Genomic DNA, 15,872 nt, shown 5'->3' with positions numbered 1-15,872 from the left:
GTAAAAACACAAAATGCTGGAAAAGTTCAGCAGGTCAAAGAGTGTCCTTTGAGTACCAAAGGTACATAACTGACGTTTCAAGCTTGAGCCCTTCTTCAAAGTATGAGAGAATGCGTCGGAAGAAAAGAGTGGGGGGGGGGTGACAAAGGCAAGAGATGATAGGTGGAGAAAGGAGGGAGGGGACAGCAGCAATGAGGGGGAGGAGGGATGGCAGGATGGGTGGAAGAACTGGAAAGACAGGAAAAGAGGAGTGGAAAGAAAAGCAAGTTTAGTGGAAAGCAGTCAAAATTTAATGCCATCTGTCTGGTGAGTGCCCAGATGGAAAATAAGGTGTGGTTCCTCCAATCTGCGGGTGGTCTGAGTGGGATAGTGCACAAGGCTATGGATAGACATGTGAGCCCAGGAGTGTGAATTGGAATTGAAATGGTTAGCCACTGGTAGGTCACTGGTAGGTTGCAAACGGAGAGAAGGTGCTGAGCAAAATGATCTCCCAATCACCAAGCAGTCTCTCCGATGTAGAGAATACCACAAAGGGAGCACCAGATGCATTAGGTAAGTCCTCAGGATGTACAAATGAAGTGTTGCTTCACTTAAAAGGCCTGTTTGGGGCCCTGGACTGTGGTGAGGGAGGAGATGTGAGTGCAAGTGTTGCAGCTCCTGTGGGCACAGGGAAAGGTACCAGGGGTATGATGGGTGGGGAGGGATGTCTGCACAAGGGAATCACAGAGGGGAGAGGGGAAAGGGGTGAGAGGGGAGTAGAAGGAAAAATGTGGCTAGTGGTGGGATCCTGTAGTAAGTGCTGGAAATTCTGGCAGATAATGTTTTGGATGCGGAGACTGGTGGGGTGGTAGGTGAGAATGAGGCAGTTTCTATGTTGGTTGCATCTAGGGGCAGAGGGGCAAGGGCAGATGAACAGAAAATGAAGGAGATGCAGGTGAGGGCTGAGTTGATATGGTGGAGGGGAAGCTACATTTGTGGATGAAGGCAGACATTTCAGAAGCTATGCACTGGAAGGCCTCATCTTGGGAATAGATGTGACAGAGATGGAGAAATTGAAAGAAAGGGATGGAATTCTTGCAGGGGACAGAATGTGAGGAAGTGCAGTCCAGGTAGTTGTGGGAGTTGGAGGGTTTGTAATATATGCCAGTGGAAAGTTTGTTTCCCAAGATTGAGACAGAGAGATCCAGGAAGAGGAGAGTGTTAATTGGAGATTGATCAAGTGACTTTGAGATCAGAGGTTGTGAAATGGATGAAGTTGACAAGCTCATGGAGGGTGCATGAGGCAGCCCAGATGTAGTCTTGCCTGTGTAGGCTTGCAGCATGGATTGCTCCAGGCAGTCCACAAACAGCCAGTTGTAGCTGGGACCCATGCGGGTACCTATGGCTACTCCTTTCATTTCATCCTGAAACATTGTCTCAGTTTCTTTCTCACCAGATGCTACCTGACCTGAATGTTTTTATATTTTATATTTTATGTTTTTATATTTGATTTCCAGCACCTTTTTTTATATTTTTTTTATTTTTGATTCCTGGTCTGTCATTGGACTCCATGTAGAATTGAGCAGTGGAATGTAGCCAAGAAGTGGCCTGGGAAGCTCAGGCAGGGATTAAATATCTTCAAAGATGTCCTGAGATTTGCCAGCCCCAGTGCTGAGTAAAGTCACATGATCAGTGTAAAACTTCCTGAAGATGCTCAGACGATGTTTTTGCCTTTATATTGTTTCAGTCTTTCCTGCTAGAATGTCAAATGTTTTGCTTGCTAAAAATATCTTTTAAATGTTTGATCTAAGATGGAAACAATGTGTTTATCATTTGCCTGAGAGGCAAAGATAAATTTAAATAATGTAACAATATTTTATAAAAATACTGTTTCTAACAAGTTCACATTTTATTGTTATGTTTATCAGATAAAATGTAATTATCAGGTCTATTAATAGTGCACCTTCATTAATTAAGAAATTAAAATTCGGTTATATAGAACAATACAGAACAGTACAGGTCGTTTGGCCCACGATGTTGTACTGACCCATATATTCCTTCCTAGAAAAAAGTACTAACCCCTCCCTACCCCATAACCCTCTATTTTCCTTTCATCCATATATATGTCTGAGTCTCTTAAATGCCCCCATTGTTTCAGCCTCCACCACCATCCCCAGCAAGGAATTTCAGGCACCCACAAGTCTCTAAGTAAAAAAAAACTTACCCCGATATCTCCCCTAAACGTCCCTCCCTTCATTTTGTACATATGGCCTCTGGTGTTGGCTGATCCTGCCCTGGGAAACAGGCACTGGCTGTCCACCCTATCTATGCCCTCATAATCTTGTAGACCTATCAAGTCTCCTCTCATCCTTCTACACTCAAAGTAAAAAGTCCCAGCTCTGCTAACCTTGCCTCATTTCATTTTTAAGACCATCAGTATATGTATTTTGCAGCAATTCATATCATTTGCTAACTGCCCACTCATTACCAATTCATTTTGCATGCCTATTGCATCATACTTAAATGTTTTCTTTCAACCTGTAAATTTGTTCATTGTAAAACCTTGACCATTATTCCTTTTGCCACTTAGCATCTCCTGCCTTCTACAGTAACACAAATTTTTATTATTGTTCTTTTTGGCTCTTTCACTCACGTTGTCACTTAAAACAGATGGGTTATTATGAGACTGCAACAATAATTTTGTTCTTTCCTCCTTGTTGCTACATTTCAATTTTTTTTATCTTACAAGTATCCTTTTTTTCAGCATCTGGTCTTTTACTTCATAATTTAATCTATTATTCTTTCTCTTATCTTGAAGACCTGTTTTTCGTCTCCGAAATGATTTCCATTTGTCTTTTTCATCTTGTTCTCCTTCATTTGTTCTGTTTCTCCTTTCACAATAATTAACCATTTTCCCTATCTCCTTCCTCAGTAACAACCTCTAAATTTGAATTATTCCATATCATTGCAATGAAAATATGATGCAATATGGATCAGATCTACCCATAATAATAGGAATGTCCAAGATATTCAGCAATGGAATTGGTACGTTGTGAGATCATTGTATGAGTCGACATTCAATCTTTCATGTTTGAACAGCTGGGAGGTTTCGCAATATATTGGTGTGGTGTGCGTGTCAGTTTCATCATGAATGAGTGTGTGTGAATGTCATGGAACATACGCTTATGTAGAGGTATTCGTGGTTAATTGGGTTGTATTGCATGGAGCTGTGTGTGAAGGTAGTAGTGGACATTTTAACTTTTCTTGAGCACATGAATGACCTCATTAAGTTTTAGGCACCACTGCATTTATGTTTTTCAGTCTTCTCCCTTGATGTTTACCTGGAATGTGATCTCTTCAGTGTGGACATGAACGTTTTTCTGTGCTCCATGTGCAAAGGAGCTTCCCCCTTCTCTTCATCCTGCTAATCAAAGCATACAGAATTATTTCATAAAAAATAACTCTGTTCACCTCACATGTACTCTGTCAGGACTTCCAAACATCACCCAACATCTTGTGCAATGACTCCCATTTACAACGGTAGTGAATGATAACTGTGATAACCCCTTGCAAAGTTACAATCATTGCTGGCCACCTTAGATGTAGCTCACAATTTTGAATCATTGGATATACATTTTGCCAGTAAACAGTGCAGTCCATGCTAATGGATGCTACAAATATGACAATAGGGGGGGGGGGGAGCACAAATTTTATAGGCATCTGGGCAAATGAGCTTGGTTAATTTTATGCAATGATCTGTATGTAGTCCAGTCCAATTTAACTTGAAATTTCTTCTGTACACATTGTAGAAATTCTTGCACCTCTTAACTATTGAGTTGTAATTATCTGAAGCATGTTACTTTAACAAAGTGTGATATCTGGTTAATCCTGTTCGTCACACAACCCTGGAAATTTAGATTATTGAGAAGAGACATCTTTCTGGAGCGTGGGAGGAAAGACCACTGTGATGGATGGAATAAAAAAGAAAGATAAATAAAAAACAAGTATATATTCTAGCATATGTCCTTGAAGATTCTGACAGCAAAAATGCTGCTTTGTCACATACAAATAATAAATACAAAAGAATTTAATCTTTCAGTGAATCCAGAGATTCAATTTGGGATGTGTTATACCATGAATAGAATGACAATGCATTAAATATGATGCATCATGTGCAATATATCAGATGGAGATGTGATTCAATAGAATCATAAGCTATTTGGGCCTAATTTAGCATGAACTTTGCATGAATGAGTTATCAAACTGTCTCATTAGCTGTCTTAAGTCCTATAAATTCTGCAGGAGTTTCCTGAATCCAATTTATAAGGTTAAAAATTGATTTTTTTAAATCGTGTATAAATTAGCAGTCTTGGCAACCAAAAAAAAAGCCCCAGGCCACCATTCTGACGGTGGCAGTGGGATTGTGCCTTTCTGTGCTGCCAGCACTGCATTCATTGAATTAGGTTGTGGTGGTTTTGGAGTATCCGATGCACACAGCTGCTGGGTTCTTGTGTCCTTTTGAGCACATTCTTGGCACCTGTTTACTGAAAACTGCCAGAAGCTTCAGTGTCTATCATCATTCAAGGATTCCCAAAAATGAAACTAGAAGTGTATTGCTACAAACCATACCACATAGCACCATTTTCTTTTGAATTACATGTGATAATTTGCTTGTTTCATTTATAAATTGAAAATGCACATTTATAGTGTGACTCATATTTTTGTTCAAATTTCACAGTGTAGTGATGGGACATCAACAGCACATACACACAGGAAGCTAGCAGAGCTGTTTATATCAGTCCTTCTGCAGCCCTGATGTAGTGTTGAATCTATAAAATTGGATCACATCAATCCATATAAAATATTGCATGAATTTGTCCAAGCTGCACTGTTGCTTTGTCATATATCAGGGCACTGGCAAAGTGATAGTGGTGAGATAACGAGGAGAGGGCTACTGATTCATGATCCTTGGATTCACTGTCACTCCTCCAGAAATGTGCTTCAGCAATCTTACTAAACTGGTGAAGAATGGATTCTTTAAATGCTTAAAGTTCTTTGAAGATTGATATCCAGGGCCATAATGGCAGCAGTCTGAGCTTGCATTGTTCAAAGTCTAACCTTCACTGTTAATATAAAGAATAAATGCTTGTGGGTTGAAGGTGAGTAGACACAATGGATTGGTTCTGTCCATACTCTAATACTTTCTTTTTTCCCTTTCACCTCCCATCCACTGGGCTATCTGACATGGAATCGTTTGGCACGTTATCCAAATATATAACAGTAACCCACTGAACATAACAGGTAAACTTTAGTTCTAATCGTTTTGAGTCTAAGGCAGCAGGAACCATTAGCATTGTTTTCCCAGTTCTATCCATCAGAGAATTCTGATCCTGATTAAATGAAGGATGAGTCCCAGTTTAACTGAGATCAAGGATATCCAGGCCTTACTGTGAAGTCTATAGAATGACAGAGTAACTATGCCCCCTTAACTTTTATTCAAATTTGCATTGCAATATTAGCATTCTCTATTTGTCTTTTCACAATAAAAATAAATAAATATCCATTTATCAAATCAAAAGAGTGTATGGATGTACAATTGATTGCTAAGACAATACAAGACCCATGTACAAATAACATGCAAGGCAGAAGTTGCTTTACACACAGTTCCTACACAGTGAGATGATATGTGTTAAAGTATCAGGCTTATGTAAATTACATTGCCACATGTGGGGCTGAAAAACAAATAAGCTGCTATAAGAAACTGATGTCAATTGAATCAATCTGAATTCACAGAGTACTTAAGTTTCAATGGCAAACCTACAAATGACAGGAGAGCAACATATGGAGCAGGTGGTACATCCTTGTAGCTGCATCTTATTGAAAGATTGCTTTAGCACCTGCACTCCTGGCATATAACATATGAATCAGAAAATGTAGGATTTGAGCCATATGCACTATATCTACTTGTTTGTACCATATCCAAGTGCTTTATAGCTCAAAAGATGAAAATGAAATATCAAAATGATTGGGTCTGCTTATTATAATTTATCAAGCTTCAGAGCATGTAGCGTGGTCATGTTTCCATGGACTGCTCAAACTGACCACAAGCAGGAACTAAATACCTCCAAGCTGAAGTAGCTGAACATCTAAGAAAGAAATGGATTACCCTCTTTATGTGAATTGTCTCTGCTATTTTACTGTGAATATAAACCAAATTTTAAATAGGTTAGTCAACTTTTTTATAGTAATAGTCCCAGAGATTTCATTTGACAGCCATGTATTATCTGTGTCACATGGGACAAATTCAATTTCTCCCACAAACTATTGAGAGACAGGCATTGAAAATGATAGGGACCAAAGACCACGTGACACATAACAGAGAAGAGGCACAAGGTAGGGGTCTGGATCTCAGCACAGTGTGAATATATATTGAAATATTGAAAAATGAGGACAATTCTCTGTAACTGACTGTAGATAGCTTCACCTGTAATCATCTATGATGAAGCATGCTATAAACTCTGATAACTTTTGAAAGTTTAGCAGATCAATATTGAAAAATTTTCCTTGCTGTGAATGTATTATCGTCTAACTTTATGAAGGCAATTTCTGATTGTACAATGCAATCAATGGACTTTTCGTCCTTCAGCTTTCTTTCCAAATATGGCCCATACAACAATGCCATGAGCAGAGAACTTTTTAAATTAATCCACTAAACACCAACCTTTGAATATCGAGCCAGTGAATAATATATCACCTTTGCAAAAAAAGAGTCTTTTTTTTAAAAATAACAACTTTGTACACGTTATAAAATGCACATGGGTCTCCTTTTTCTTTTAAAAAAATCAGAAACACACACACACACACACACACACACACACACACACATGCATGCCCGGACACCCCACCCCATGACTACCTTGGTACCCTTAGCACCAATTGTATGGCTACAACCATTTTCAAAGATCAGTTAAAAATCAGCAAAATTGCTGTGGCAAAATCATATACATAGTAAGTTAGATGTAACAAAGAGTCATCGTTATTAGAATTACTATTAACATGACCTGACATTACTGGTCATAGATCTACAGAACAATGTTTCAGCTGTTTCTCTTGTGGGAGAAACTTTCCATCAAATTCAAATGAAAAATTTAGCAGAACGTCAAAACTTAAAAGTATGCCCCATTTAGCAATCTCATCAATACACCAACTAATCAATAGAATTGCAGTAAATATGTCTTAAGAATATGCATTAAGGCAATAGGAAAAGGCCATCAGTGTGATCTATTTGAGATTGATGGATTATAATGTTAGTCATCAATACATCCAGCTAATTGTAGATCACAATATAAATTATGGGAAATGTGATTTATATCTGCCTCTCTCCCCCACCACTCGTGTAACTACATCCATTATATTTCCCCTCCATCTTTGTATCTCTTCCTCTCTCTCTCTCTCAATGAAGGATAAACTATGCAATGATGCACCTGCAGTTTTACAGTTGAATTACCAAATAAATCTTGGAAATAGGGTTTGAAATGCAAGCCACACTTCCAACAGGAATGTGTACAATGCTATCGTAGTAAAGGGAAATCCACACCTGGGAATTCCTGTCTACTTGCCACTAGCCATGAACAATTAGAGGATGATGCTATTATGTAATGCTGATATGAAGCTATTCCATATCTTAAATTCTGATTTCAGTTTATGAACAGTCTTAATATTATTCACTGAAGACAACTTTCATTACATTATTGGTACACCCGCAGGAGTACCACCTAAAGAGATCATTTCTAGATATATCCCTTCCAGCTACTCATGAAACTGCACACAACTATGGGTTAATTTTTGAATACTTATCTAAGCCTGCAATACATTTTAAAAACTTTCTGCTGAAAGAAAATGCTCAGAGACATTAGTTACCTGCCACACTTTCCTCAGGGAATTTAGCTGAACCTGGAGAATATTATGCATTTGAAGACTGAATTCATTCATCTTGTCAACTTGAATTAAGTCAATGCACTTCTTCCTGAAATGCATCCATTCTTGCCTTTAGAATCGAGGCCTTAAACTTTGCATCTCATTCTTCCCAGCAGATGTTCATGTCCAGACGTTCTTCTCCCATTCTCATTGTGCATACAGGGTGCCTTTATTCCTCATCACCATGGATGACAAAATATTATGGTATTTTCTTTCTTTTCCATGCAACCATCTTCTTCAAAATCATGTGTTGTGAATTTGCTGCTTCAATGTCTCACTGCAATCTGAAGATTAGGTGCTATATTGGGGGAAATCTCAACTTGTTCAACATGATTTCCCAGAATCAATCAGAAATATAGGTCCAAAACTGCCAATAATTAAAATGTTTAAATGGGATCCCATATACTCAAATATTCAAGTCCTCAATGATAGATGGTACAATGTCTATCAATACATTCTTACCACTCTCAGAACCTGGAGCCAGATGACGTCAATGGGAATTTTAGGGCAGTGGGATAAGAAATGTAAGGAAAATGTAAGTTTTTATTCCATGATATTCTAAATATTTTCATTTTTCTTTAACTGATATTATATTATGAACATTTAAAACTAACATTTAAATATAATTGCAAATAAAATTTCACATTTGAAAATTCTTTAAACTTTGATAGCAAACAAACATAGCAGTTAGTCAGGTCATAGATGCTTTCTTGGTAATTTCATCAGTCTCTCTTCCCTAGTGGATTTCATGACGTAGCTGGAATCTGCAGACACTTATTAGAAACCCACTATCTCCCATAGTTAACTTAATTACCCCTTTTCCCACTCTGACAGTAGCTCCACACCACCTTTCCTCTCCTGCCAGAGAGTTACCCTCTCCCCATCACCTCAGCTTTTTCTCTTCTATCCTCCCACCTGTCTCCAGCTATTACCTCTTCCCTGTTATCTGTGCTCCTTACCATGCCCCTTTGTCCCTCCTCTCCTCTCCTCCTTCCTTCTCCCTCCTCCTGTTGTTACTTATTCCTGATGAAGACCCCAGGCTTTAAATCTCTGATGGTTCATCATAACATTAAACTCATTTATGATTCCAAAACATTGAATTTTCTAATCTTTGGATCAAAATATCACAGAACATTTGTAAACTACCATTAAGGGTCTCTAACCATTAACCAGGAGTAAGTCTAACACACCATTGAATTGCAACAGAGGATGTTGTACTTGATGTTGTAAGACAAAAATATTTCAGCTATGAAATAAATGTACTTCCTGAAACAAAATCAGAAATACTGGAAACATGGAGCAGAGAAACAGGGTTAATGTTTTAGGGCAAAGACCTTTTGTTGGAACTGGAAATGTCTTCAACCTGAAACTAGCATTTTCTGTTCTTGATTTAGATGTTTGGCATAGTGTGGTATTGTTGCTGCAGAGAAATGGATTGGATGTCAATTCACAGTACTGTTAGAGCGGCAGAGAGGATCACGCCTGTTGACATGATCTATCGGGATCGTTGTCTGAAGAGGGTGCGCAAAATCATTGGGGACCCCTTCTACCCTGCACACAGCATCTTTCAGCTGCTCCTGTGGGGGGAAGAGATACAGGAATATCAGAGCCAGCACCACCAGGCTGAGGAACAGCTTCTTTCCATGGACAGTGAGAATGCTGAACGACCGAAGGAACTGTTCACACTAACCATCTGAGACTTTCATTTGTTCAAAGCAAAATCTATTTATTTATTTATTTGTTTTCATAGATTAAAATACTTGTTGGGCATATGTATTATTTGTCTGCTGTGTGTTATGTCTGGTTGTGTGTCTGTGTGTTTTGCACTGATGACCAGAGAATGTTGTTTCGTCGAGTTGTACTTGTACAATCAGATGATGATAAACTCAACTTAACTTACCTTGACTTGATTTGCAGTATCTGGAATGCTTTTTTTCATTTTCACTTGTATATTCCTTCTTAACATATTTTATTGAGTTCAATATGATAATGCTATCTACATGTTGCATTACTATAACAGAAATAATTAATCATTATATATCTTTGGCTTGGCTTCGCGGACGAAGATTTATGAAGCGGTATGTCCACGTCTGCTGCAGGCTCGTTAGTGACTGACAAATCCGAGGCGGGACAGGCAGCCACGGTTGCAGTGGTTGCAAGGGAAAATTGGTTGGTTGGGGTTGAGTGTTGGGTTTTTCCTCCTTTGTCTTTTGTCAGTGAGGTGGGCTCTGCGGTCTTCTTCAAAGGAGGTTGCTGCCCGCCGAACTGTGAGGCACCAAGATGCACGGTTGGAGGCGATATCTGCCCACTGGCGGTGGTCAATGTGGCAGACACCAAGAGATTTCTTTAAGCAGTTCTTGTACCTCTTCTTTGGTGCACCTCTGTCTCGGTGGCCAGTGGAGAGCTCGCCATATAACACGATCTTGGGAAGGCGATGGTCCTCCATTCTGGAGACGTGACCCACCCAGCGCAGTTGGGTCTTCAGCAGCATGGATTCGATGCTTGCAGATTCTGCCAGTTTGAGTACTTCGATGTTGGTGATGAAGTCATTCCAATGAATGTTGAGGATGGAGCAGAGACAGCGCTGATGGAAGCGTTCTAGGAGCCATAGGTGATGCCGGAGAGGACCCATGATTCAGAGCTGAACAGGAGCGTGGGTATGACAACAGCTCTGTACACGCTGATCTTTGTGTGCTTCTTAGACAATAGACAATAGATAATAGGAGCTGGAGTAGGCCATTTGGCCCGTCGGGCCAGCACCGCCATTTGAGATCATGGCTGATCATTACCATCAGTACCCCTTTCCAGCCTTATCCCCATAACCCTTAACTCCGTTACCCACAAGAGTCTTATCTAACTCTCTTTTGAACATAGTCAGCGAATCCGCCTCTACCACTCTCTGTGGCAGAGCATTCCACAGATTCACACTTCTCTGGGTAAAAAAATGCTTTCTCATCTCCGTCCTAAAGGGCCTACCCTGTATTCTTAAACTATGCCCTCTAGTCCTCGTCTCCCCCATCATTGGGAACAAGTAATCAGACTTCACCTTGTCTATCCCCCTGATGATTTTGTATACCTCAATCATGTCCCCCCTCATCCTTCTAGACTCCAATGGACACAAGTCCAGTTTTTCTAGCCTTGCTGCATATGACAACCCTGCCATCCCTGGAACTAACCTTGTAAATCTGCGCTGCACATCCTCTATAGCTAGTATGTCCTTCCTCAAGTTTGTAGACCAGAACTGGACGCAATACTCCAGGTGGGGTCTCACCAGGGCCCTGTATAACTGCAGAAGGGCGTCTCTGTTCCTATACTCCAATCCCCTCTTTATGAAAGCCAACATTCCATTTGCCTTCTTCACAGCTTTCTGAACCTGCATGCTAGCCTTCAGTGACCGGTGAACAAGTACACCCAGATCCATTTGCACTTCCCCACTCCTTAGCTTGTCTCCATTTAAATAATACTCAGCTTTCCTATTACATCCCCCAAAATGAATAACCTCACATTTGTTCACATTGAAATTCATCTTCCATTTAGCCGCCCACTCCTCCAACCTGTCCAAGTCCCTCTGCATTTTCCTTACATCCTCCTCACACCCCACACCGCCACCCAGTTTAGTGTCATCTGCAAATTTGCTCATGTTATTTATAATCCCCTCATCCAAATCATTAACATAAATTACAAACAACTGAGGACCCAACACCGATCCCTGAGGCACTCCACTCGTCACATCCTGCCATTTTGAAAAAGACCCATTTACTCCAATCCTTTGTTTCCTATCTCTTAACCAATTTCCTATCCACGTTAGCACCTTACCTCCAATACCATGCTCCCTGATCTTGCCCACTAGACTTCAGGTGATTGTTTTTCCAGACTCTTTTGTGTAGTCTTCCAAAGACCCTATTTGCCTCGGTTTGTCTGTTGTCTATCTCTTTGTCAATCCTTGCATCAGATGAAATGGTGCAGCCGAGGTAGGTAAACTGTTTGACTGTTTTGAGTTCTGTGTGCCCGATGGAGATGTGGGGTGGGGGGGGGGGGGGGGGGGGCTGGCTGATGGAGGACCTCAATTTTCTTCAGGCTGACTTCCAAGCCAAACAGTGGGCAGTTTCCGCAAAACATGATGTCATGTGCTGGAGAGCTGGCTCTGAATGGGCAACTAAAGCAGCATCGTCTGCGAAGAGTAGTTCACGGACAAGTTGCTTTTGTGTCTTGGTGTGAGCTTGCAGGCGCCTCAGATTGAAGAGACTGCCAGCCGTGTGGTACTGGATATAAACAGCATCTTCATTATATATTTCTTTTTTCTTTCTTTGGCTTGGCTTCGCGGATGAAGATTTATGGAGGGGGTAAAAGTCCACGTCAGCTGCAGGCTCGTTTGTGGCTGACAAGTCCGATGCGGGACAGGCAGACACGGTTGCAGCGGCTGCAGGGGAAAATTGGTTGGTTGGGGTTGGGTGTTGGGTTTTTCCTCCTTTGCCTTTTGTCAGTGAGGTGGGCTCTGCGGTCTTCTTCAAAGGAGGTTGCTGCCCGCCAAACTGTGAGGCGCCAAGATGCACGGTTTGAGGCGATATCAGCCCACTGGCGGTGGTCAATGTGGCAGGCACCAAGAGATTTCTTTAGGCAGCCCTTGTACCCTTTCTTTGGTGCACTTCTGTCACGGTGGCCAGTGGAGAGCTCGCCATATAACACGATCTTGGGAAGGCGATGGTCCTCCATTCTGGAGACATGACCCATCCAGCGCAGCTGGATCTTCAGCAGCGTGGACTCGATGCTGTCGACCTCTGCCATCTCGAGTACTTCGACGTTAGGGATGAAAGCGCTCCAATGGATGTTGAGGATGGAGCGGAGACAACGCTGGTGGAAGCGTTCTAGGAGCCGTAGGTGATGCCGGTAGAGGACCCATGATTCGGAGCCGAACAGGAGTGTGGGTATGACAACGGCTCTGTATACGCTTATCTTTGTGAGGTTTTTCAGTTGGTTGTTTTTCCAGACTCTTTTGTGTAGTCTTCCAAAGGCGCTATTTGCCTTGGCGAGTCTGTTGTCTATCTCATTGTCGATCCTTGCATCTGATGAAATGGTGCAGCCGAGATAGGTAAACTGGTTGACCGTTTTGAGTTTTGTGTGCCCGATGGAGATGTGGGGGGGCTGGTAGTCATGGTGGGGAGCTGGCTGATGGAGGACCTCAGTTTTCTTCAGGCTGACTTCTAGGCCAAACATTTTGGCAGTTTCCGCAAAGCAGGACGTCAAGCGCTGAAGAGCTGGCTCTGAATGGGCAACTAAAGCGGCATCATCTGCAAAGAGTAGTTCACAGACAAGTTTCTCTTGTGTCTTGGTGTGAGCTTGCAGGCGCCTCAGATTGAAGAGACTGCCATCCATGCGGTACCGGATGTAAACAGCGTCTTCATTGTTGAGGTCTTTCATGGCTTGGTTCAGCATCATGCTGAAGAAGATTGAAAAGAGGGTTGGTGCGAGAACACAGCCTTGCTTCACGCCATTGTTAATGGAGAAGGGTTCAGAGAGCTCATTGCTGTATCTGACCCGACCTTGTTGGTTTTCGTGCAGTTGGATAATCATGTTGAGGAACTTTGGGGGACATCCGATGCGCTCTAGTATTTGCCAAAGCCCTTTCCTGCTCACGGTGTCGAAGGCTTTGGTGAGGTCAACAAAGGTGATGTGGAGTCCTTTGTTTTGTTCTCTGCACTTTTCTTGGAGCTGTCTGAGGGCAAAGACCATGTCAGTAGTTCCTCTGTTTGCACGAAAGCCGCACTGTGATTCTGGGAGAATATTCTCGGCGACACTAGGTATTATTCTATTTAGTAGAATCCTAGCGAAGATTTTGCCTGCAAACGAACCCAGCTCAGCGCGGACATTGGCGACTTCAGGGGTTTCTACGAGGCTCTAAAAGCTGTGTACGGCCCCTCACCCCAAGTCCAAAGCCCGCTGCGCAGTTCAGACGGCAAAGTCCTCCTCAGCGACAAGATCTCCATCCTCAACCGATGGTCAGAACACTTCCAATCTCTTTTCAGTGCCAACCGCTCAGTCCAAGATTCCACCCTGCTCCAGCTCCCTCAACAGTCCCTAAGGCTAGAGCTGGATGAGGTCCTCACCCTGGATGAGACATATAAGGCAATCGAACAACTGAACAGTGGCAAAGCAGCAGGTATGGATGGAATCCCCCCCAGAGGTCTGGAAGGCTGGCGGCAAAACTCTGCATGCCAAACTGCATGAGTTTTTCAAGCTTTGTTGGGACGAAGGAAAACTGCCTCAGGATCTTCGTGATGCCACCATCATCACCCTGTACAAAAACAAAGGCGAGAAATCAGACTGCTCAAACTACAGGGGAATCACGTTGCTCATTATATATAAATATTATATAACTGGTAAAAATCCATTAATTAGCAATTTCAATTTTTGTTAATAATTATTGATCAATACTGTTAAAATTAAAAAAATGAAAATCACTCAAATTACATTATAAGCATTTTGTTTATGACTTAGTATAATATCAAATAATGTTATGGGCTAGGACAACCATATATTAACCCTAATTAATCATCTTATTTTTTTAAAAGGTCGAAGAAAAAAAGAGAAAAAAACTAAACTATCGCTAATCTCGCCTTTCCCTCCATTCAAGGTTATTTATAAAACCAAACAAAGAGAAGAGAAAAAACAACAAAACTGGGTCGGATCTACCTCCAGAAGCCAGTCGGAGCATCGCCGGAGCAGCCAAACCTCCTAAAATTGACAACCAACATAATATCTATGAATTAACCCCATATCCTTTCAAACTGTTACTTGTTATCTTTGATATTGTAACTTAATTTTCTCAAATATAAATATGCCATTACAGCATGTAGCCACTGCCCATGAGTTGGTTGAAGTTCATCTTTCCACTTCATTAAAATCCCTCATCTGGCTATCAGCGTACTAAAAGCTAAAACCATCGCGTGAGATGCTGACAAAGGTATAGTCAGATCGTGAATGAAGCCCAACAAGGCAATTAAAGAGCATGATCTATTTTAATCTTAAAAATCATTGATAAAGATTAAAAAATGTTCTCCCAAAATCTTGCTAATTTGGAACATTCCCGAAACATGTGAATTAGTGAGGCCTCTAAATTTTCATACATTTCACACAATAGATCAACATCTGAACTTTAAATTGTAATAAACAATACCTAGCACAAAATGACGAATCATTAATCAAGCTGAGAGTGGGATGCCAGTCCTCATCTCTGAAGGTTATATTAAGATCCCACTTGCACATTCCAAAAATGATTTTATCATATCTTGCATTAATACTTTCCGAATATTTTAACTTGAAATTTAACTTGAGACTCTGACTTTGATTAGAATTGGGTCTGTCTCATTTTTCCACCTGTGAATGTAAAATTTGTGAGGTCATCCAGGGGCAATGCTTTATTATAGTCAGAGCCAAAGATGAAATTGCTTATTCATTCAACTGCCTTTTTGTCTCATATATATAACATTTCAAAACAAATCATTTTGACAGCTTAAAAGGAAATCATGTCTATTTATTGTAACTTTATTCTGAAGCACAAAAAAACTGATATTACTTTTATAATGCCAATTCTACATTGGTATTGGGATTTCAAATTGACATAAGGGTGGATTTTTCAATTGTTTTCTGGACAATTAAAGTTAATATAATGAACTTAACTCAGTTAATTTTAATTTATTTTAGTCAATGTCTTGGAATCTGGAGTCCTAAACTAATTGATTTTTTTAAAATCAATATATATTTGCTTGTAGCGGAATGTGCACAGAGAACTGGACCGGACTGCAAAATGGCCGACGAATGCAATAACCACCCAGACTTGGGGGTGATACCCACTGTTGACCCAGGTGAGGGAAGATGGGGAATCCTGGCCAATCTGAGGTTGGTGCTCCGATGACTTG

At 40.9% G+C, this 15,872-nt stretch overlaps 1 long non-coding RNA gene across 1 annotated transcript in view; it reads left to right on the top strand.

The window, feature by feature from the left end:
- Positions 1 to 14,954, top strand: part of LOC138759857 (uncharacterized) — a 41,565-nt gene extending 26,611 nt beyond the window's left edge. The window contains exons 4-5 of the long non-coding RNA XR_011355157.1: positions 5,261 to 5,280; positions 14,588 to 14,954. This is a non-coding gene — a long non-coding RNA (uncharacterized lncRNA). The remainder of the gene's footprint in view (positions 1 to 5,260; positions 5,281 to 14,587) is intronic.
- The last annotated feature ends 918 nt before the right edge of the window (positions 14,955 to 15,872 follow it).

The sequence above is a fragment of the Narcine bancroftii genome, chromosome 4 (assembly GCF_036971445.1).
Source record: "Narcine bancroftii isolate sNarBan1 chromosome 4, sNarBan1.hap1, whole genome shotgun sequence".
Taxonomy (NCBI): domain Eukaryota; kingdom Metazoa; phylum Chordata; class Chondrichthyes; order Torpediniformes; family Narcinidae; genus Narcine; species Narcine bancroftii.
The sequence above is the reverse complement of the archived record's forward strand: the minus strand, read 5'-3'. Positions and strand labels throughout refer to the sequence as shown.